At 41.2% G+C, this 23,597-nt stretch overlaps 1 protein-coding gene across 5 annotated transcripts in view; it reads left to right on the top strand.

The window, feature by feature from the left end:
• Nucleotides 1-23,597, top strand: part of DMD (dystrophin) — a 1,951,120-nt gene that overhangs the window by 1,751,457 nt on the left and 176,066 nt on the right. The gene's annotated exons all lie outside the window — the stretch shown is intronic.

Below are 23,597 nucleotides of genomic sequence, written 5' to 3'. Positions count from 1 at the left end.
GAGGGGTTTTCCCGCATTTCTTCTTCAAACAAAGATGGACGATTTCTGCCACTGTATGTACGCAAACTGTTTTAGGGGAATAAATACTTTATGAACGCAAAAGGCAGTCAGCAGCAGGTCCTGGATTTGTGGGGCTGAAGTGTTCATTCTCAGAATATAGCGCTCAGCATTTTTGACATAACAACAGAATGATACCATTTTTCTGGGGCGATTACTGTCCGTCAAAGGAATACAGGTGCTTAGAAGCACCTTCTGCAGGATGCTGCATGAAATACATTAGGCTCCGCTGGGTCCACGTGGAAGAGGGAGGCGAGAGAGATGTTGTGTTTTCATGATACCTTAACAGTATCTCATCAATTGCGCGAGTCCAACTTAAATTTAACTTGGACTCAGCTACCTCAACAACAAATGAAAATGAATCACATTCACGAAATAGACTTCGATAGTGACTACAGTCTCTGGACAGACCTCTGCAGTGCATCGGACTGAAAATATTAAATGTTTTTCCAATTGGTCGGCCTGCCGTCTTTTATCACGTCTGTTTTAATTCTTCCACTGGATCCTTCATAGTTCAGTTCTAGAGCAATAACAGCGCTCCTAGATGTTCGTTACTGCACTTCTCAAGAAATTTGATTTCATGCCTTAATTTCAGTAACTCAGAAGAATGGGGGTGAGGGGGTTCCTGGCTCTTCAAGGGAAGACACATCCTGTAGGAAGGGTTTGTCTTATTCAATGTTTCCAGACAGCATGCCTCTTATATTTAACATTCTCCTTTAATATGCCTTGATTCTGCTTTTTAATTTTCTTATCTTAAAATTTGATCTTGTTTTTATTATATAGAATTATTGATTGAGTCGCTCTACGTATTTTAAATACCTCTTCTAAATCACCTGTTTTATTAAACAATATATTGATTCAGATACACACTATATTGCCTTACAGCCTCTATATACAGGGTCTGGCACGAATCATGCCCCTTTTTATTACAAAATCTTTATTACAAAATCAAAAGCATGTCATTCTGTAACACAACACTCTCACACTCAAGCACACCCTAGGACATTTGAGGTGAAGTGGTCACATTAAAACTATAAATTATCTCCCCCATATTATCACCCTCCCGACCACACTCAAGCAGGCCTTACTCCTGCCGGACCCTGTATTTTATCCAAAGCATTTTATTCAGACTCTTACAGGTTATCATCTACATCAATGTCTTTGTCATGACAAACTTGTTTCAGACTCAGATTTTGAAAACTGCTACTTCTTCAACCCATTTATAAAGCTCTCGTTGTATCCAATCTTTATGAGCTGAAATAAAGCCTGGCTGAGAATCGAAGACATCTTTAAGCCATTATTCTCCAAATCATTACTTGTTTGGGGCTCATTAAAGGTCTCCTGGAAATTCCTACACTTGTCCCCTCCCCCCATCTAGTTTCACTGTCCCTTTCCTTAAATCCTTAAATATTTATCTTCTCCTTGATGTTATACTTACTACAAAAGATCCCAGTACCTTGCATTGGGGAAGTAAAAATGAATTCAAACCAAAAAATCAACAGGAGAAAAGTTCCAGAAAAGCTATAACCCCTACCCCCCCGCCACCCTGTAAATGAATCTCTTGCTGTTCTTCAGTGGAATGAGACAGCAGCTACCAGCTACTCGCTGTGTGTCCTCCCACTTGTCCAGTGCTCTCCACCAGCCTGATGATCATGGTAGCGGTCTTGGGAAGGGCACAGACCTGGGAAAGAGGACACTTGATTTCTAGTCCTGGCTTTTATATTAGTTGATTGTGTGGCCTTGAGCAAGTCACTTAACCTATACAGATCTTGGTCCCTCATGCATAAAATAAAGGAGTTTGTCCTGGCTTGTGTAGCTCAGTGGATTGAATGCTGACCTACAAACCAAAGAGTCGCTGGTTCGATTCCCAGTCAGGGTACATGCCTGGGTTGCAGGCCAGGTCCCCAGTAGGGGGCGCATGAGAGGCAACCACACATTGTTGTTTCTCTCCTTCTCTTTCTCCCTCCCGCCCCCTCTCTAAAAATAAATAAATAAAATCTTTAAAAATATGTATATAGCCCTGGCTGGTGTAGCTCAGTGGATTGAGCACTGACCTGTGAACCAAAGGGTCACCAGTTCAATCCCCAGTCAGGGCACATGCCTGGGTTGCGGTTCAGGCCCTGATGGGGAGCATGCAAGAAGCAACCACACACTGATATTTCTCCCCTTCTCTTTTTCTCTCCCTTCCCCTCTGTCTAAAAATAAAGAAATAAAATCATAAAAAAAAAAGAAAAGAAACTCAGTATTTCCAAAAAAATGTATGTAAAATAAAGGAATTCGACTTGACGGTATGTAAGGCCCTTATTAGCTCAGAGAATCAGTGAATGTGACTCATTCCATGGCCTTGTCACAATTCAAAAACCCAAGATCTCAGCTGTTTCCCCAGATGATCTTTATTTTTTAATTATTTTTATTTTGATTATTAACATAGTATAAATGCTTAGTTTAAAACACTGCAGGAATTCAATTTTTCCACTGTTTAATTAGGATCAAATCTGATGTCCTCTCAACTCTAATTCTTCTGGGTACCTATTGAAAGAGCTCAAATCTTGCTGTACATTTAAGGACCATTACGCTCCCTTGTATAACGTTAAGATACGTAAAACAATAGACAGAACAAATCAATGCAAAGGTGAGTATGGACACCTTAAGAGCCTCTGAGCTGATCAGTTCCTTGAAATGAGGGATGACATCATTTCTCAAAGATGCCTCTGAAACTTTATGAAGACCAAGTCTCTCTACAATGATAATCCACTTGAAAATAAGCATTATATAATTTCTCAAATTTCCCTCTAAAACATTCTGCTATAATAGAGAGAGACCATGTGTTCAGAAAATACACATTGACTAGATTATCAATGGCATCCGTGATTATTATTCCACAGTACTATCGTCGAAGGTGTTCTATTTAAAGTAGATTCCTTTGATATATGAGCACCAGTGGCCTTCATGCCCTGACAAATGCCATTCACAATTTGAGAATGCTTGTTGGTCCACAAATAACAATGATAAGTATATATGATAAGTATATATGTAATGGCATTCTTTCAGCCAGTCCCGATTTTTCATCTTTCGTATCTTGTCTATCTTGCCTTATATTCAAGGGTTTTTAGCACGCCTTTCCAGCTGCAAAGCCAGGTGTCCTCTCTGGACATTTGTATAACACGTTATAGATTTTGCCTCTGCAGTGCTGGGAGAAACTGATCATCTAAATAACAAGAGGTTTCTCCACCAGTAGCACGGCTCCCGTTAGTTGTTGAGCTGTGTTCTCATCCTTGAGGTTGTAAGTCATTAACAACTTCTGCTCTAGATTGCAAATCAGACAGTGTTTATGTTCGCATCCTGACACCAGCTTTTCAGATGACGCTAAGAACCTTGATTTCGAGACTTCAGACGACGTGTTTGTCTAGTTTATTAGGCCATAGCATACATCATTGTTACAGTTTTCATATTCCCTCTCCCTTGGGGCTCTCTTCTTTCTGCCAGCGTCTCTTTCAGGTTATTTGATTACAGTTTTCATTGCCACTGAAGAAATAATCACCAGCAATGTTCAACCTGTTACAACTGCCTTTTCCACACTCTGCCATTTTGTAGTTTTTTTGGCCTACTGTCAAGCTCATGAAAATTTCAATATAATAGCCTTTAACCAGCTGCTGCATTCTGTTAGGATTTCTTTCACCTTTTTATGTTGCAGGCTCCCATATGGGGAAGCCAAATGGAGCCAAGAGCTAGGACTCCTTCGCTTTCTTAATCAGTGAGAAAATTATTCTTCGGTATTCTGGACTGTCAGAAGAATTTAGGAATGCCCGACTTGCATGCAGGGTGTTCCTGCGTAGATGCCATAATAAGAGCACAGGAAATAGCAGCCTGGGTCAGAGCACCAGGGCAACGAGCCCAGACCTCTGTTCCAGATACAGGGCCAATGGCTGTTTGTCAGTTAACCTGGCAGTGTCCGTTCTTACCAATTAGGATGCATTGTAAATCAGTCGGCATGGAGCATATCCAATGGGTTCTTTAACTTTCCCCATTCTCCACTTCAGCCTTGTTGTAGGCATGTAAGTTTTACAAATGTATTAATTTCCCTATGAATCCATAGAGGTCTATCGCCATTTCTCTTTGATCTACATCCTTGAACCTTGAGGGATGGCCCCAATTCAAAGCTATGGAATTCGATGAATACAATTATATTTACCCAGAGTCCACTTGGATCCCACATCCCCTCACTAACCCCTTTTTATCTGCATCTTCCCAGTCTGAGAAATTGTAAGCCTGAGTCTGTCCTTGAATGACAGATAAGTGTTCCCCCCATCATCTTAGCTGCCTTTCCAGCTTCCTTGGGATGTTGTGACCGGAATGGCCCAAATATTGGTTATTCAATGCATTAGCCAATATTGGTCTCTAGTCTCCACTCAGCCATGAAGAAAGTAAATGCTATTCGCTGTCTCCCATTGATGGAGTGGGAACACCGATTGAGATCATAACCCGTTCTACATACAGGGCCCGGCAGAAGTAAGGCCTGCTTGAGTGTGGTTGGTAGGGTGATACTATGGGTGTGTTAATGTATAGTTTTCATTTGAACATTTCACCTAAAATGGTATATGGTGTGTGTGAGTGTGCTATTGTTGTGTTACAGAATGGCATGCCTATGATTTTGTAATAGAAGATTTTGTAATAAAAAAGGGTGTTATTGTGCTGGTCCCTGTATATTAGTTCTAGCCAAAGGCTGGTTTGCTGCTCCTTTTCTGTGATACCAGCTGAAGTGTTTGACCTTCTATTTCCATTATTTGTCCCTCAGGAAGGGTCTGATTTTTAGAGAAACCAGTCCTTTTTTTTTTTTCCTGCAAAAGACCCTGCGGTTGCTAAATCTCGGGAAGCATTCACTACTGTAGTATACACTTTTGCGCTGTTTCTGGTGAGATCCTTCACACGGATCTTTTTCTTCAAAGTATACCTTTTAGCAGCTGACAAGACATGACAAAGTAGCAGAAATAGTAAATAGATCGAGCATCAGAAGAATGAAGTCTACTTCCAGCTTTGCTGTTAAACAGCTAGTTGACCGCATGTGAATCACTTATAGTCTCCGGGCCTCGGTTTCTCCATCTTTCATCACACGCTACCACAGGTCTTTCCCGGTCCTGACATTCTCCTATTTTATAAAGACTGACTTGGAAATAGAAATGGTTTTTAGCAGTTTTCCAGAGGAGTGAAAATGAATCTTCATATTGCCCTTGAGGGTTCTTATTGCACCATCAATCTTATCGGGATAGAAAGGACAAATAATATTAAACCTTTTACTTAACTGTTTAGCACCACTGATAACAGGAAGTGGCTGTAACAGAGGATCGGCTGTCTAATTTCAGCTGTCAGTCTTGCGAGGATGCTGGTGAATATCTCCGGGTAATTCAATTTGTGAAATTGCTGCCAAAAGCCTGGTGCCCTGACTTTTCAAAAGGCTTTAGTACACAAAGATAACCCCGAGGTCAGTCTTCGCCGCCCTGCTTTCTCCTCCACAGTTTGATGGTTCCAAAGGTCACATTAGCTGAGTCTCATTAAAGCTCTGGGACCACAAGGAAGGAATCGTCAGTCATGCATACTTGATGATAGAATCAGGAAAACAGTTCCCTTGAAGATATTAGCTGGAAGAGAGTGAACGAGATGCCGTAGTGTTATTCAGAGGCCTGATTCTGGCCTTTGGTTGTGTGGACCTTGCTGGTAGATGTAGATATTGCTGTCTTCTGCGTCTCCTAGGTTCGTGACAAAACTCGCACAACCTTCTTTACAGTTTTATAAGCCAATACATATAACTTTGACTGAAATAACAGACTCCAAAAGGGTAAGTGCTATATTTCTTTTTCTAGCATAGTGCCTCACAGATAGCACATGCTCAGTAGATATTTGAATGAATGAATGAATGAATGAACACACACCAGCAATTCTACATGTTTTGCAGTTTTTCTAACTCCTTCCGAAATTCTTCTAGTGTCTGTGTGTCAATGTAGATCTATCACCCAACTGTGTCTGTCATATCCTCTGGACATCAACTTTAATATTAGAAAGTGTGCTGAGTCTTTTATAGAGTTTTTCATGTCTCTCATTAGTTGGTGCGAAGGAGCCAGTCCTTAGCATGTGTGTGTGAACGGTACATACCAAGTCCTGAGGTGTATAGAGTTCTCTTGTCTTTATCTAAGCAATATGATTTGGGGTATAAGTCAGCCAATCTGAGACTGAGTTTCCCCATCAACAATAAGGAATTAGAGCTACATAATGCCTGAGGCCACTCTGAGTTATGGCTTTCTTTGTTTCAGTACAACTGGAGTCTTTTTCTTTTGTGTAAATAGCACCCGTGATGCTGCTTTTGGTTTTCCAGTGGTTGGGTGAGCTTTAAATTGATCAGCTGCTGTGTTTCACTAACCATTCGTGTATAGCATCTACTTTGGGGCCTGGAATCTAACAGCCATTGAATCTGCCCTGGCTGGTGTGGCTCAGTGTATTCAGCGCCGGTCTGCAAACCAAAGGGCCGTCAGTTCGATTCCCAGTCAGGCCATATGCCTGGGTTGCAGGCCAGGTCCCCAGTAGGGGGTGCATGAGAGGCAACCCATTGACGTTTTTCTCCCTCTCTTTCTCTCTCCCTTCCCCTTTCTCTAAAAATAAATACAATCTTTTTAATTTTTTAAAAATAGCCATTGAATCTTAAGAGAGTGGCATTAAGTCTTTATTTTATAGAAAATTTTTGTAACATTCTGTATATTACACATAATGCTTAAAAGTGGCCACATATGTACATATACACATATATGGGACCGCTAAAATATAATGTTGGGTACAGACCCATGATCTGTTACATCAGCATTCCACATGTGTGGCACAGATGTCCCCCGCCTCATACATGGCACTCGTGGGAACGTGAAAGTACAGTGAGAATTTATTTGGGTCTGTCTCCCCCAAAGAAGTGGAGGCAGTGATTTCAGCTCTTCTTTTATTTTCATCTTCTAACTTTCTGAAACACGCTCCTTCTTCCATAGTCACGTGGCAGAAAAGGACAGGCTGTAGCAGCCAACAGATCTGCACTTGAAACAGAGCTTTATCATATTCCGACGCCGTCATTTGAAAAATTTACTTAACCTCACACCCCCTCCCCTCTCTAGCACATGAGCGCTACTCATTAGCTTTCCTCATCTGAAACTGAAGTGTCATGGACGTTTACTAGACACTGAATGGGGTTTTTCAGGGAAACACTCATGCAGATATTTGCACTATTAGCTACATGTTTGGAATATTTCCTAGGACACAAATAGGGCCTGGGTCAAATTAGTTTATTTTCGTTCTTGGAGTTCCCACATCATTCGGGCGATGTGTGAATTCCCAAACATTCCTGAGCCTCTCCTGGGCTTCTCTAATTGCTTCTCAGCCTGCCCCCCTGGGAAGCAGCGTCCTCTAGTCTTCACACAGGTCAGCAGTGGTCCAGACAGCATTGGAAAAGAACTGAATAACCCTGAACTGCCTCCCCACTTTGGAGAATTGCCTTAGAACCCTAGTCCTTTGAACACCGGCCCGGCTGCAGAAAATGTCCTTTCCGCAGCAGGAAAACATCAAATCCCATTCAGTGTCCCCCATGCCTCATTCTAGGGGATAACGTGGGGGAGGGGAGGGGCGAGGAAAGGGATGGAATGCTTTTCTGGAGGAAATGTTAGCATGCAGATACACGTGTAATTTTGTTCTTTAAACAAATAAACTGAGTGCCTTGTATAAATCCGTGCTGTAACATTGCGAAAAATGTTAACCCTTGGTACAAGATAGAAAAAAAAAGCCCCTCTGCTTTCAGCAGTCTGCAAAGCTCCTAAGAGCAGGCCCTATATGGGGCTTACCCTGCTGTCAGCATTCAGCCAATGATCGAATCCTCTGCGACATCATTAACTCCCGGGTGGATCAATGGGAGCAGCTTCCCTACTCCTCCTGAAGCTTTCAATTGCTTTTTCTGTTTTTCCTTTCTCTCAGCTTATCAACATCCTTCTTGGTCCCCAAAGCCACCGCATGTCAGAGAGTCAGTGCAAAGAGTAATTTTTAACTGGCCTCTTCATTGCTTTAGAAGGCTTTCCCTTTTGTTTCCTTTTGGTGTGAGCACTTTTGCTTGGCCTTGAGCTTTCTCTAAAAGGAGGATCTCATGGCTATTGTCCATCTTACCTCCTAAACAGGACAAAAGCAGAGTTTAATGTGTGCCTACTACGTGCTAAGTGAGAGGCTAGCCGTATCCTTCCCTTTATGGGGATAATACCACCAGTGGCTGTCCAGTAAAGAAGAAATAGTTGAGACTCAGAGGCTGCTGGCTTACTCAAGTCCTGCTAATGATGACCCGGCAGTGCATCATTCTCCCCAACCATGTGACCTTAGTTGTGCATGCACATGTGTATGTGTATAGGATGGATGGATAGATAGATAGATAGCTATAAATATATGTAAAGAGAAAGAGAGGACGCAGGGAGAGGGAAGAGAGAGAAGAAACCGAGGACGGGGAGGAGAGAGGAAAGGATATGAACAGCAGGCCTGTGATTTATTCCCCCGGGGTACGTGAGGGTAGTGAATGACCTCACCTCAGCAGACTACCTTATAAACACGTTAATGACCCCCCAGACCCTTGTGTTAGTCTTGTTAATGGCATTTAATGAACAGAAACATACCTGAAACTCCCTGGCTATAAAAAGTTTGTAGCAAGCTACACTTGGTCTGAGTCGTCTCCTGCTTGTAAATAAACCTGGAATTTCTGGATTTATGAGTCATAATTGCATGGAAAACGGGGCATGGTCACATGAGCACTTTTCTATTTTTGTCATTACCAGATTATAAAATGGAAGCCTCTGGAAACTTGAACTGGCTTCCTTTCAATGTCAGTGTTTCCGTGTAAATGGTTAAAAAAAAATTTTCAGTTAATATGAAACCAAAACATATCATAATATAAAAGTACAGGGTGGGCTGGGATGGGAGTAAAAGGCAGAAAACCGTACTTGAACAACAATTAAAATTAAAAAAAATAATGAAAAAATAAAAGTACAGGGATATTTTAGGGAGATGTGTCTGCTTACTTGAGGTTCCTCCAGGGAAAGAATGATGTGAGCCTGGTGTTTCCCTATAACCCTTTGAGTGGCTAGTAAAGATTGGTACTACATAAGAGTCTATAATTTATGTGAGTCCAGCTTCAAATTCAACCCTTTCTGCTTAAATAACATGTATTTCCTTTCATTTATTTTTTAAAGATTTTATTTATTTTTAGAGAAAAGGGAAGGGGCGGAGAAAAGGAGGGAGAGAAATATCCATGTGTAGTTGCCTCTCCAGCACCCCCTGCTGGGGACCTGGCCCACAACCCAGGCATGTGCCCTGACTGGGAATCGAACCAGTGACCCTTTGGTTCGCAGACCCACACTCAGTCCTTTACACCAGCTACAAGAGCTACATCAGCCAGGGCTCTTTTAATTTAGAAAGTCCATCCCTTTGCCATGAAAGAAAGGGAAGAAAAGCAGGATGAATGTGCCAATGTATTTCCCTTTACTATGTTGTCCCCAGTTCTAAGAAATCACGGGTCTAAGAAAAGGCCACTGTCAAGCTTAGTGGCCTTTTGAAACAGTGGTACATTTCTATATTGAAAATTATGTAAATGGGAGGAAGACAATTATATAAATAACATTTAATTTTTTTTAAAGTTACCTTGGAATCTATCCAAGAGATAACAAGGAAATTTGTAACTGTCTTAAAGTCCTAAGTCATCTTTACTATTTAACTTTCAAAATGCTTTTGTTAATTTTCATATCTCTTATCTCCCCATGAACTTCTCAATATTTGTTCCTTATCCATCTTCACATCCTCCTTAGTGCTTTATTATCTTGCCCGTATGAAATTGAGAATAGATGCTTGATATTGTGTTTTGATTTGAGGATTAAGCACATTTTGGGGAACGGCGCTATGATCCTAATAGGTGTTCTTGGAATAGATAGTAGATTAAAGGCGTTCCATATAATGTTTGTATTCTAGGTAATCCCACTGGAATTACTGTTGATTAAATTATACTTGGAAGCGATTTCAGTCACCAGTTTGTTCATTTTTGTGTATTTCAATTGATTGAGAGCAGAAAGAAGTGCTTGATGGAGTTGGTTGCCTGGTTGAACTGTCCTATACAGTGAAAATCTTTGAAAGTTTCTGTTTTAGAGAAAAAAAATTTAAAGATTTTATTTATTTACTTTTAGAGAGAGGGGAAGAGGGGGAGAAATAGAAGGAGCGAAGCATCGATGTAAGAGAGAAACATCAATCAGCTGCCTCCCGCACACCCCCAACCACGGGCATGGCTCACAACCCAGGCATGTGCCCTGGCCAGAAACCAAACCAGCGACCCTTCGGTTTGTGGGACGATGCCCAGCCCACTGGGCCACACCACTCAGGGCATAGATAAAGTATTTTGAAGTGAATATATTCCTTTAGCAGCTCCTATTTCTAGAACTGTTGTGAGGATATCTTACAAAAATGCCTTCAAATCCTGTTTCTATCAAAATGGACAGGCTGCCTTCACAAACTAAGGTTGTTCAGTGACTGCCTATAGGCCTATGACTTAATAATAAAAGCCTTTGAAAGAAGTTGGGATGAGGCAGATGATAGAATCTGAGCAACTGAAACAGAGCCGTAGTGGCATCCAGTGAGGAAGAAAAGACCCAAAGTGAAATATTTAGTTATACTCAACCATTCCATGCCATTCTCTGGTAAATATTAGTTGTTATTCTCAAGCACATACAAAATAGATTAATTGCATGTCTAATGTTAATGTTTTTATAAAGGCAGCCAACTCTGACTGATGTGGATCAGTTGGTTGGATGTTGTCCTGCAAAGCGAAGGGCCACTAGTTTGATTTCCCATCAGGGCACGTGCCTGGGTGGCGGGTTCAGTCCCCAGTCGGAGCTCGTATGAGAGGCAAGCGATCCATGCTTCTCTCTTGATGTTTTTCTGACACATTGATGTTTCTCTCCCTCTCTGTCGCCCCTCCCCTCTCTCTAAAAATAAATTTAAAAAAATATTTTGTTTAGCCCTGGCTGGCATAGCTCAGTGGATTAAGCGCCAGCTGCAAACCAAAGTGTCGCAGGTTCGATTCCCAGTCAGGGTACATGCCTAGGTTGCAGGCCGTGACCCTCAGCAACTGCACATTGATGTTTCTCTCTCTCTCTTTCTCCCTCCATTCTCTCTCTAAAAATAAATAAATAAAAATCTTAAAAAATATATTTTAAAAAAATAAAAAGTAAATACATGTTTAAAAGATAGGCAGGGTTTTTTTTTTTCCAAATACAGTTTTGTTTTATTTTGGCAGAGGGGAAGGCCTCTCATTATATGTTTTTAAATAGCCCTCATCATCAAGGCACTTGGAATTGTTTATCTAAGTAATGTTTTGTATACTCAGCCGCTGAGCCGTTTCTTCTCCCGGGAAGCGCGGCAGAGTGGCAAAAGTCATCCTCACTCTGCTCAGCCTCATTCATCATCAACAAAATTGCCAATTATGTTCCAAGTCCTTGAATGCATTGCTTCAGAAGATGTATAAGCTGAGAGGAAGCAGCTCGATGTTGACGCAAAAGCTTCATCTTTCTCTACCGGCTGGTAGATTCAAAGCATGCTAATCGTACTTTGACTTGTGAACTGAAAAAAAAAATTAATGTAGAAGGATAAAGAAAACATACTCCGACTTCCAAAGTCACTTTTCTTGAGAAGTTATCTGACTGTGACTGTAACTATAATTCAGGAGGTATCAGAGGACTCAGATGTGGAACATTTCTTTAAAATTAAAACCGAGAAATCCTGATGTCTACTAGAATACATAAAAACAGCCACCTGTGAAGGATCCGGGATGAGCCGAGCAATACTGAGTAATACCCTCTGACATGCCGGGCCGTACATTCACACGGACGTGCTGTGGCCTGAAAAATATAGAATTAATTCAGTAACACACTGGGAAAAGCCCAAAGTAAACATAAAATATTTTAAATTAAAAACACTGCATAAGAATGGGGAAAAAAATCTCCCAGTAGATCAATATTGCTCGAGGAAGCATGAATCCCAGATCAGCCATATTTTTATCCAGATGATGTCTGATTCCACGGTGAACAAACACCTTTATCACCAGGTGTTATAAACAGCAGAATGAAGAACAGAGGACCGGTTGTTGGATGTACTTCCCAAAGGTGGCAACTTTATTCAGAGTTTCATGCTTGACTCTACCAGCTTCTCTTGAATTTATTCACAGTACTCTGTCAGTTTAGGACTCATTTTTTTTGCTTGTCTTTGCCTACCTATATGTGTTACAAAACGAAAATGGAGACATGGTGAAATAATTACAAGGATAATAAGTGGTGGTATCTGTAGTGAACAGATTATTGTCATTGTATAGATTAATAATGTACCTAAGGAAATGCATGAGAAATTTAATTTGGGAAATAAAACACCAAAGTAAGGCAGAGGTGAAATAATAAACTAATAAAAAATTAAATTTAGGCACAAGTGTACAGAGATGTAAATTCTATAGATGTCATAAAATCATATGTATGCCCTTAGATAATTGTGTTACTCTTTGAACTTCATTAGTCTGGAAAATAAGGTGAGTGGTCCTGAACACTGTGGCATCACTTCTGCTTATAAATCAGTCAGAGGACATAAAAGTCCCCTCTTAAGTGTATACTATACATTATAAAGGTATAATCTCATCCATGTTTTAACATTGGAAAACTAATTTCATATAAATCCTAATTGGGCAATTCTTGATACTTTGACTTGAGTGTTACAGTAAATACATTTTTCCAATTTCCAAGCCTCATGTATCCTTTTCAAAGAAAGAAGATAATCCTTTAAACGCCTAACCATCTGGGACTTCCTGTGGTTTTCTTCTACAATAGTTCAAATCATCCAACCGTAAACAGCAACAAAAAAACCTTGGCAGGCAATATGGTTCGTTTGTTTATTTTAATGTGCACAATATAAAGTACACTCACTGCCCAACCTTCCTTTCAATTTGGTTAAAAATTACCAAAGCGTCCCTGCTTTGTAAACAAAAAGGTCCTGGAGGTTGAGCCCTGAATGTACTTTTTTCTGCAACCTCAAAGAGGAAAACTTTTGGAATATAAACACTGATCTTTCTCAGTGTCCCAGGGCAAGTCCGATAGCGGTGTTTTGTTTTATGCTGGTGCTTTTTTTTTATGGTTCTAATTTCATCTTAATTTACTTCAAAAAATTTTATGATTTCATCTTTCTTGTATTGTTTTCCCATTACCATTCACTGCCCTTATGCCCCCCGGCCCACACTGGTGCTTTGTTACAGCGGACATGGCGCCCAGACTAGATTGGCAGGACGCAGTGCCTGCTGTGAATATCCTTGGTGGAATATGTGGGATGGGGGCGGGAAATAGGAAGAGCCGGAGTGGAAGGAGAGGGACCAATAGGTGTGTGGAAAGCCCTGGTGGTAGATGAGATCTAGATAATGGTAGCAGTGGAGATCATGAGGAGTGGTTGGAGGGGATATACTCGTATTTTGGAAACAACAGGTGTTGCTGAGGTCAGGGGAGAGGCAAAGAGAGCAATACAGAGATTTCCTGGGCTTTTGGCTGGACCAGGTACCTGAAGATGAACAAGTTCAATAGGGAAAATCAAGAGATCTGTCTTAGCTCTGGCTGGTGTGGCTCAGTGGATTGAGTGCGGGCTGCAAACCAAAGGGTTGCTGGTTTGATTCCCAGTCAGGGCACATGCCTGGCTTGCAGATCAGGTCCCCAGTAGGGGGCATGTGAGAGGCAACCACATATTGATGTTTCTCTCCCTCTCTTTCTTCCTCCCTTCCACTTTCTCTGAAAATAAATAAGTAATTTTTTTTTTAAAAAAGAGATCTGTCAGACACTATTGGCACCAAGGGATAACTTGAAAAGCTTTCAGTCTCCAATAATACCCACTGGCCATCTGGAGCTGCCTGGCTTTAGGAATGTTAAGTTTGGGTACCTATTGGGTATCTGAGCATGTAGCTGGAAATACAACTTTGAAACTCCAGGAAGAAGTCAGGCCAAGGGCTATAACTTTTGAAGTTGTGAACATACATAGAGTCACGGGATGGGATGCCATCATGCGGGGATGAAAGAGAAAACCCTAGGACTTTTGAATACTAAACTCGCTTCTGCTCCGCCAAAGGCAAATGTGTTAACAGATTTGTTTCATTAATCAAACTCTTCTCACTGCCGGCTGCTGTGCCAGGTAGTGTTGCATCTGGAAATGGGCAACCCAGGCATAGCTCCTGCCCCGCTGCCGCTCCTGGGAAGTTCCTGTCCTTCTAGCGGAGGAAACAGACCTCAAACAAATAGGGGCCGAAGGTGAGCCGGTGAGGCAGGCAGTTGCTATTAACTAGTGTAGCATGTTTTGACATGGCATATTTTTGAAAAGAAATAAAATGGATTATTCAAAATGTTGAATGGAAATGTGGAATGGACACAACCTACAAAAGGAATTAAGCCCATGAGAAGATGTTCAACATATCCATTCATGAAGGAAACGCAAATCAAAACCACAGTGAGATGCCACTTCACGCCCAGTAGGATGGCTATTGGGAAAAAAAAAAAAAAAAAAAAAACAGAAAATAGAAAGTGTTCATGAGAACGTGGAAAAATTGGAACCCCGATATATTACTGGTGGGCATGTAAAATGGTGTGGCCACTGTGGAAAACCATTGGTAGTTTGTCACAACATTAAACGTGGAATTACCATATTATCAGCAATTGAACTTCTAAGATTCATCTTAGCCCCCAAAGAATTGAAAGCTGTGAGTCAAAAACATACTTGTGCACTGATAACAGCATTGTTCATATTTTTCAAAAGGTGGAAGCATCCCAAATAATCATCAACAGGTGACTGCATAAACAAAATGTGGCATATACATGCAGTGGGATATTCTCCAGCCTTACAAAAGAATGAAATCTAGATAATGATATAACATGAACGAACCTTGAAAATGCTTTGCTAAGTGAAATAAGCTGGACATAAGAGAACAAACACTGTGCGATTGCACTCATATGAGGTACCTACCATAGTCAAGGTCACAGAGACAGGAATTAAATTAGTGGTTGCTGAGGAGTGGGATGACCCAAAAGTAGATATAGTTTAATGGATACAGAGTTTCTCTTTGGGATGATGAAAAAGTTCTGGAAATAGAAAATAGTGATGGTTGTACAACCTTGTGAATGCACCTGAATGCCACTGAATTCTGAATTCTGTGCTTAAAAATGGTGAAAACGGTGAATTTCATGTTATGCATATTTTCCCACAATAAAAAACTGCTCACCAAATAAAGGGATTAAGGAGTAAAGGTGTTTATGATGTCAATAAGATAGCCTAAATAGTCTCTATTTTCATTGTAATTCTATATTAAAGATCTATACAAAAGCATAAAAACATGTAAATAAAATCAGAAGGAGAGAGTTTTTCCTTAGGCATCCAAGAATCTTTCCCTGTGCTTTTGAAATCTATTGTGCGATTAAATTCCTTGAACTGGCCTGTAATATGTGAGTATAATACCATTGCAGGGATTAATTGGTATATTTGTGAACTGTTCTGAAACGCTAAAATGAAAGCATCAAACTATAAAATGTATTATTATTCACTAAAGAGGCATAGTTCACAAGGGCGTCTCTGATCATTGTCAAAGCATAAATGGCCAATTTCACTCGTAATTAGCCAATTTAGTGGGGAGTTATTTTTTACTTGGTATATTTTGTTTAACCTCAGTAACATTTGTAAAAACAAACTGCTGTTTGTTACTGCTTTCGAAATTTCACGGAAATGCCAAAATGTTCTTTAATTCTAATATACGTACTTAAGGAACGGATTCTCCTTGCCCAAGGAAAAAAATCTGAAATACATCATTGTTTAAAGATATGCTCTTGACAGATTGATTGATTCATTCATTCAGTCCGTATTTATTCACCATAGTGTGTGCACCATGTGCTGTGCTAGGTGCAGGGGCTTACCCTTGGTCAGCAACACTCATGCCATCCGGAAAGTGTAGCCAGAGAGCAGATAACGGAGTCGTGATACTAAGTATGAATGTGCAAACGTAGAAGAGAGGGGAGATCATGTCACAAGGCACTTCAGCAGGAGGGAACTTGTCAATACAAAGAATTCAAATGACACTGTGACTGTTGGTGGACAGGGGTGGGGAGAAAACTTGAAAGGCTCTCTGGCTAATTCAAATGAACTGGGCGAGGGCCCTATGGATACCGTACTTGGAGGCTACTGATGAAATCCAGGTGAGAGATAATGGCACTTGGACCGTGATGAGAGTGGGTTGGAGATGATGAAAGGAGAGAGGTTTGGGAGAGATTAAGGAGGCGAAAGTCCTGCGGGCTTGACAACAGATAAAATGGGGATGCGTCACGAAGAGAAGAAAGACATGTCAAGGGACATGCCCAGACTTCTGGGCCATGGGCAGTCGACGACACTTTACAGTGAGACAGGGAACACAGAGGGTGATTTGGGATGGCAATTCGGTGGTGGACATTTAAATCGGAGGTGGTTTGTGACATCTAGAAAGCCCTGCCAAGTTGACAAATAATATATGTCTAGAGTCTAGAAAAAAGGTAGAGGGCTCTGGGCTGGAGTTATTCACTGAGGTAACACTTGCACGTAACTGATGACAGAAACCATGGGTATGAATGAGAATAATGCTAAATTTTACGGGGGCAGTTTTAAAGCTCTTTGCTTCTTGAAGTACAGTTTTAATGTTAAAAATACAATTTTAAAACTGATTTTCTATTATTTTTTTATTGTTCAAATACAGCTGTCTCCATTTTCCCACCACCACTTCCCGCCTGCCCCGCCCATCCCTACCTCCCACACTCAATCCTTCCTCCCTTTGGCTGTGTCCATGGGTCCTTTATACATGTTCCTTAGTAAAATAATTTAAAAGCCTAGAAAGATACACATCAACATTGTCATAATGGTTGTAGTGTAGGGGAGAGGTTATTGAAGGGGGCCTTTGATTTAAAAAGGCGTTTTCTGCAAAGATAAATCTTAACCATTATTCATTCTGGACAGTGGGAGAAAAAAACTACTTTTTCCTTGGTATCCCGGACCTTTCTGATTTCCTAAAACTCTTAAACTAACACATTTTAAAAATGCATCATGATTAACAACCGGAATGTCCCTAGTCCATTAAATACTTAACAAAGCTTACTTCTGTGAGTAAAGTCTTTAATTCATAATTATTTATACTCGATCAGCATCATTGTACCAAAATGACTTAACATGACAAGTAGCTGTTATCAAGAGTCGGAACTAAGGCTGAAAAAACGATTACATTTGTTTTAGAATTGCAGAATTTTGTTCGCCGTCTTCCTTTTCGGCTTGTGGGATTCCTCTTGCCCTGTCTTCAAGTTCACAGATTCTTCCCTTGTCTGTGTCAGATCCACGGATGAGCCCATCTGAGGCCCTCTCTCCATTTTTGTGACTGCGTTGGATTTCTAGCATTTTCATTTGATTCCTTCTTCTAGTTTCCATCTCTGCTGCAATTCCCTACTTGATTTCACATCCTGCCTTCCTTTCCCATTAGAGCTTTTGAACGTACAAATTATGGTGAATATGCCTGATAGCTCTGACACCTGCAACATACGTGAGTCTGCTTCTGATGATTGCTTTGTCTCTTTGGACCGACAGCTCTCTTCCTTTAGGCATGCCTTGGTTTTTGGGTGTGAAAGCCAGGCATCTTGTATAGATTAGTAGATAGTGAGCTCAAGAGACTTTGAGTGTGAGGATTTATTTTAATCCAGCTGGGAGATGGCCCAGTGTTTGAAGTTTGTTTGTTGCTATGGTTATCATTGTTGAGGTATAGTGTTACTATGGGCACCAAAGCCTTGAAATTCCTCTGGTAACCTTCTTTTATTACTGGAAGCCCGTTACTGTGGTAATGGAGCCTAGGGCCAGGAGCATTCTCTCCTGTGCTGATGAGCACACAATTGGCCTGGATCTTGGGGATGCGGCCTTCACGATAGTTTCTGCCCCGCCTCCAGGGGCAGAGCTCCCTCAGCGTCCCATTCCCTTCCCCTTCCCATAGTGAGTATCCACCAATGTTCTGTCTATGGTCCCAAAGCCCATTCCCCTTTCAGATTAAGACTTTTTTCCCCCACCTAGGTGATAAGCCAGATCTAGATCTGGGTGATATTCCCTTCCCGAAACTGCCCTGATATTCCACCAGGGCCCTCAGGTGGCATGCTTCCTTCCCTCCTCAGATGAAAGCCTTTGCCTCCTTAAGGGAGGAGGGTTTGGGCAGGTTCACAGTGGCTGGCTCCTGCCCAGAGTGGGAGGAGCTTTCTCCAGATCCGGGCCCATCATCTCTGCAGGAGCCTGGTGACGTCCCCAGAGGAAAAGGCGAAAGGTTAGGAACACTGTTGTGACTTGGACCCCAGGAGCTTCTCACTCTCAGGCCCTCACACGGCCTCCAGGAATGTAATGTCCTTGTCCGTTCATATGGCACCTGGGGGCCTCTGGCCCAGGTATGCAAATCCTCAGGCCCCATGTCTGATCCAAGATGACTCTCCACGTTTCAGGGTGGCTGTTTGTTCTGGGCCTCATTTCTCTGAAAGGTTGATAACAAGTTGCAAATTTATCTGTGCAGCATTTTTTCTTAGTGGAACTATGGGAACTGGCTCTTGGCAGCTCTCTCTGCATCTCTCGGGTGAGACTAGAAGTCTGAGCAATATTTTGCACAGTGAATCCTTATGAGCTCTTCCTCTCGTGACCAAAGTAATAAATGTTCACTGTGGAAAACATAGAATAGAATAAAGAAAAAAAAATACCGAACCACCCATCGCCACCCCCCAGAACTACTACGAACACACTGGCGATCTCTTCTTTCAATTTGTGAAGTTTTTCTACTGAAGTATTGAAAGTTTAATTCATATCATTGTATACCCCGCCTTTGGTTGAGCAGTGCAGGTTTATACTTAGATGCAAAGGCACCCTGACTTCTTGCTTTTAAGACAGATGTTAGCTCTCTCCCCCAGTGAAATATTCTTGGTTTAATATCAGGTAGGCAAGCAAAGCCACCACAAATCCTGCTTTCACCTCGATAACGCAGGTCATTTGACAGTTCTATACAGACTCTATAACACCGCTTGGCTCGACACCAGAACATGATAGGGATGTTCAAGGATCACTCCACAGACTACATAGAGTATTAGTGTCATTCTCCTTTATCATCCTTCCAAAACCCACAGTTTGGGGGCCTCGGTAAGAAGATTTGTCTAATATTGAAAAATGTGTTTTGCTCTTTCTACATCCAGTAAAGCCACCGGTGTCTGGTTGGCTGCACCAGTGGTGTATAATGATTTCATTGACTAGAGGAGGACACAGAATGGCAATTTAAAGCATCAAAAATAAAGTTGTTTAAGACAGTCTCAGTGGCAAACCATGGGAAAACAAATTTAAACATGGAATATACCCCTCTCAATCAGTCTTTAGATTTTGCCTCAAAATTTGTGCAGGTAAAAATAAAAATCTTTGTTGCAAGATACATTAATCTTTTGCCATCAGAGAATTGAACTCATTTTGTCTCCTCTTGTCTATTTCCAGTTTTTTTTTAAGCGGTTTCCACATTTCCTTCTGTGAACACATAAATCAAAAAATTTGTCCTATGCAGCACTTTTTCTTCAGAGATTTATTTTTTAAATATTTAAACAACTTATCTCCATCATTTCCCCTGCCCCTTTTTAAAACTGATAATGCCTCTGGCTGGTGTGGCTCAGTGGATTCAGTGCCAGCCTTCCAACCAAAGGGTCGCTGCTTGGATTCCCAGTCAGGGCACATGCCTGGGTTGTGGGGCCAGGTCCCCAGTAGGGGGCGCTCGAGAGGCAACCACACATTGATATTTCTCTCCCTCTCTTTCTCCCTCCCTTCCCCTCTGACTAAAAATAAATAAAATCTTTTAAAAAAAAGCAAAACTGACAACAGGTTGACCGAAGTCTCTTCAGTTCTTTTTCAGTTAGAAATATCTGCCCCTTGGTTGTAACTTCCGTTTTGCTCTTTACAGTGAGTTTTTATGTGTACTGTTGGGAGATGTTCTTTTTTTTAAGCTTCAAATTAAAAAGGGGGGAGTTTTAAATTCCTTTGAAGTCAAAACACAACTGTTGTATTCTAAAGCTTCCTTTTAAAAAAAGTAGAAGCAAATCCTCAGCAGTAGTAATTAATTTTGACAGTGTAGGCTCCGTAGCGATTCACAAACCTGTACTTTGTGCACCAGCATTCCTTATTATTCTAATGAAAGTGGAACATTGTGCCCTCGCTAATCATTAATGGGTTTTCATTTTGTAAATGACATTTGCAGAAGTTAAAACAGCAAGTTCATGTGAAGTCCACAGGCAACAGTGTTGAAATTAGCATCACCATAGCAACAGTCTTCCATCATTAGCATTCAGGGCAACAGGAGGTGTTTTGTTGTGTTTTTGTTTCCTCAGAAAAGAAAGAAAATCTTCAAAGGCAAAGCCTAATGAAGCGCTTTTGGGAGATATTTGTTCCTTGTGTTTATGTGGACAGGACTAGATCTCTAAATCTATATAGAATCTTTTAAATTGCAGCGTGGATCATCTCCTTTCCAGATTTGCTTTTTCCCTAGTACACGAGCTAAATTTCATGGTCTTTCTCTAGCTGTACACGTCTGACCTGCCGAGCAGCATTTACTTATTGCCAACCCGCTGCTCACCAGTATGGTTTTCTGTGTGGACCGAGAGAATCTGTATTCATAAAAATACTTGGTTGAATCTAAAGACATCATATGCACTTATGAGTTTTACATTTAATTCGTGGGAAGTAGATTTATGCTGTTAGATCCTCTAGCGAACTCATTTAGGAAAAAAAATAGAACCGTGTTGTAGATATAGGTCAATGATTATTATCATTCATCTTTAGATGGAATTAAAAATTGAGTCAGATAGAGACCAATATTATTATAGCTGAGTCTCAAGCGATGCTATCACACTATTACTATGTGTATGTGTGTGCGTTATTTGCATTTTAATATTCTGAGAAACTTTAACAGCGGTAGATCTAGCATTGATGTTTTTTTCTCAGCACAAAAATGCATAAAGAAGAGCACCATATTGACCTACCAGCTGCTTCTAAATCACACCAGTAGTAGATAATTATGAAATTCAAATCAAGTTTCATTTCCACTTATTACACAAAAATGTCATGGCTCAAAGCTCAAAGTGTTGCCCCAAGCTTGCGTGTGGTCAGGTATGCCTGCACCTTTTACTTCTCAACATGAATCATAGCTGTTGTCCTGATTACATGTAAGGACAAGACGTTGCGCATTCCACTCAGGTGCCTACAGACAAGCCCGTGCCGGCCCACGCTAAGCAAACAAACCGGAGCAAAGGCCACAGCTTTCAAATCAGGATGCGTTTGTGATATTATCAGTTCTGTCTCACAGCAAATGAGTCTCTCGATCACCTGAGTCAGTCACCCAGCCAATAGGCTGTCACCCCGTGTTTTAGTGGTATTGAAAGGCAGCAACCCTCAGAAGCCACACGTTCCGCTGCATGCTCTAGAACAGTGGGACCATAGAACTCATAAGTACACACACATACACATGCGCCCCCACTTCTCTGATGCTGTACTCAGTCTTTACCTGATCCCTGGCCGGTCAGCAAATAGTGACGAGAGAAGAACTTTCACTTTAGCTTTGCCATCTGCCATGACCCCTTTGAGAGGCAACACAAACCAATGAGATGCGCGTATTCATAACAGACCCTATGTAAGGATGACGCAAAGCTGTCAGGCGGGGATCTGTGACTGACTACCATGGCAACTACTATCTTTCGTTTTCTCTTCCGTAACAGAGAGATTTCAAAGTTAGCTTTGTATCCCAACAGATCTTACAAAGCCAGAAACTAAATAGAATTCCCATGGAAGTAACTTCCAAATGTCCTATTTTTCTTCTCAACCTTCTGTTTTCTCTTATGCACATACGTTCAAAGAACATGCCTGCTACAGATTCCCGGAGAAACCGCACGGACAGAAGGTTCTCACACTCACTACCAGTCACTTGTTCTGCCACTCTGAGGACGGTGGCCTTTGGATTGCATCTGTACCCTTTGCTATTTTTCAACCCTCGTCCTTTTTAGGCATGGAGAGCATCAGACAAGATTTCGTTTACCATTGCATGAGGAATGTGGGCTGTAAACTGATACGGGCAGTCCAGTTACAGGTGTAGTATAGAATCAGACTTTAGTTTTCAGGGGCTTTTTATCCAGTTTTCTATCAATCAGTTTCTCTGGGTGAGATACTAGTATTTGCAAGTGACCGCACTTCCCATATACACAATTACATCAGGGGCAGGAAATTACAGACTTTACGAAAGATGAATTTTTCTTAAAAGTAGATCACTCTACAAATGCCAAGGTCTGCTCTGAAACACAGAAGCTCAAATGATTACAAAGAGCCAAACGTTTAGAAAGATCCTACTCGACGGGGGGTTACTCAAAGGTTTAATACAATTTAGAGCCTTGTCAATCCATGGGTAAGGCATGAAACCTAAAAGCTAATGAACCACCTGGGACTCTGGCACCAATATGAAAGTTCTACCAATTGGATGAGATGTGAGAATGTTTGAGACTTAGCGCCAGGACTACTGTGAGTAAAATTCATGTGAGCCGTGACCGTAGTTGTGAGCCCTGCTGTTTGCTCTCACTTGCCCCGCTGTATCTTTCACTTAGCTCAAAATCAGTTTTTATAACATTAGAACCTGCCTGTCTGCCTTTAGATGGGGTTTAGAAAGGTGCCTATAAAACAGTTCTGTGCTGGAAATCAGAGTCTCCTGACCCACTGTAAAGGGAGAAGCAAACAGAGTTTCTCAGGGGAACTGTTCAGTATACTGCCATCTTCATAGAAATTTTTGTGTCAAAATTGTCTTCACTGAAGATGCCATCCATTGGATTTAAAAATAACTTACCATCAGCTTTCTGAAATGGGAAAAAGTCAGGCCTTCTCAGTGATAGTTGCAGTAGTTTTTCACAACCAAGGGCCCTCGAGCTATCAGTTTGATTTTTAGATACCATACATATGGGTAGTTACAGAATTTATAGAATATGGTTTAAAGGACTATTCAATTGTAGGGCAATCATTCCGTTTACTCCCGTGGTGGAGCTAAACTGAGCCATTCCAGATCAACAAGAGTCCAGTCTCTTCAAATTCAGAAAGGAGATTTCCCATCGTGGATAATCTATGCTCAATCTTTAATACCTCAGGATGATTTTCTTAATAGCTTCTATCGATCTGAAATCTTTGATCTGTTCTCAGGGGCATATTGAACAGTTAGTTACCAAACTTTTTACTGTCTCCCATTGTGAAAGGTCACCTTTTGGATTGTTTTTCTCACACCTGGAGTACATGCTCTGTGCTCGACACTTTGGCTTCTACTTTCGAGCTTTAGGTATTGCAAATGAATCTGTGACACCATCAAAGCTAAATTTCTCTTATACGTTTATTCTCAGCATCCATAA

Source organism: Phyllostomus discolor, chromosome X, assembly GCF_004126475.2.
Source record: "Phyllostomus discolor isolate MPI-MPIP mPhyDis1 chromosome X, mPhyDis1.pri.v3, whole genome shotgun sequence".
NCBI classification, from domain to species: Eukaryota; Metazoa; Chordata; class Mammalia; order Chiroptera; family Phyllostomidae; genus Phyllostomus; species Phyllostomus discolor.
Note: the sequence above shows the minus strand (reverse complement) of the source record. Positions and strands in the feature narration are given on the sequence as shown.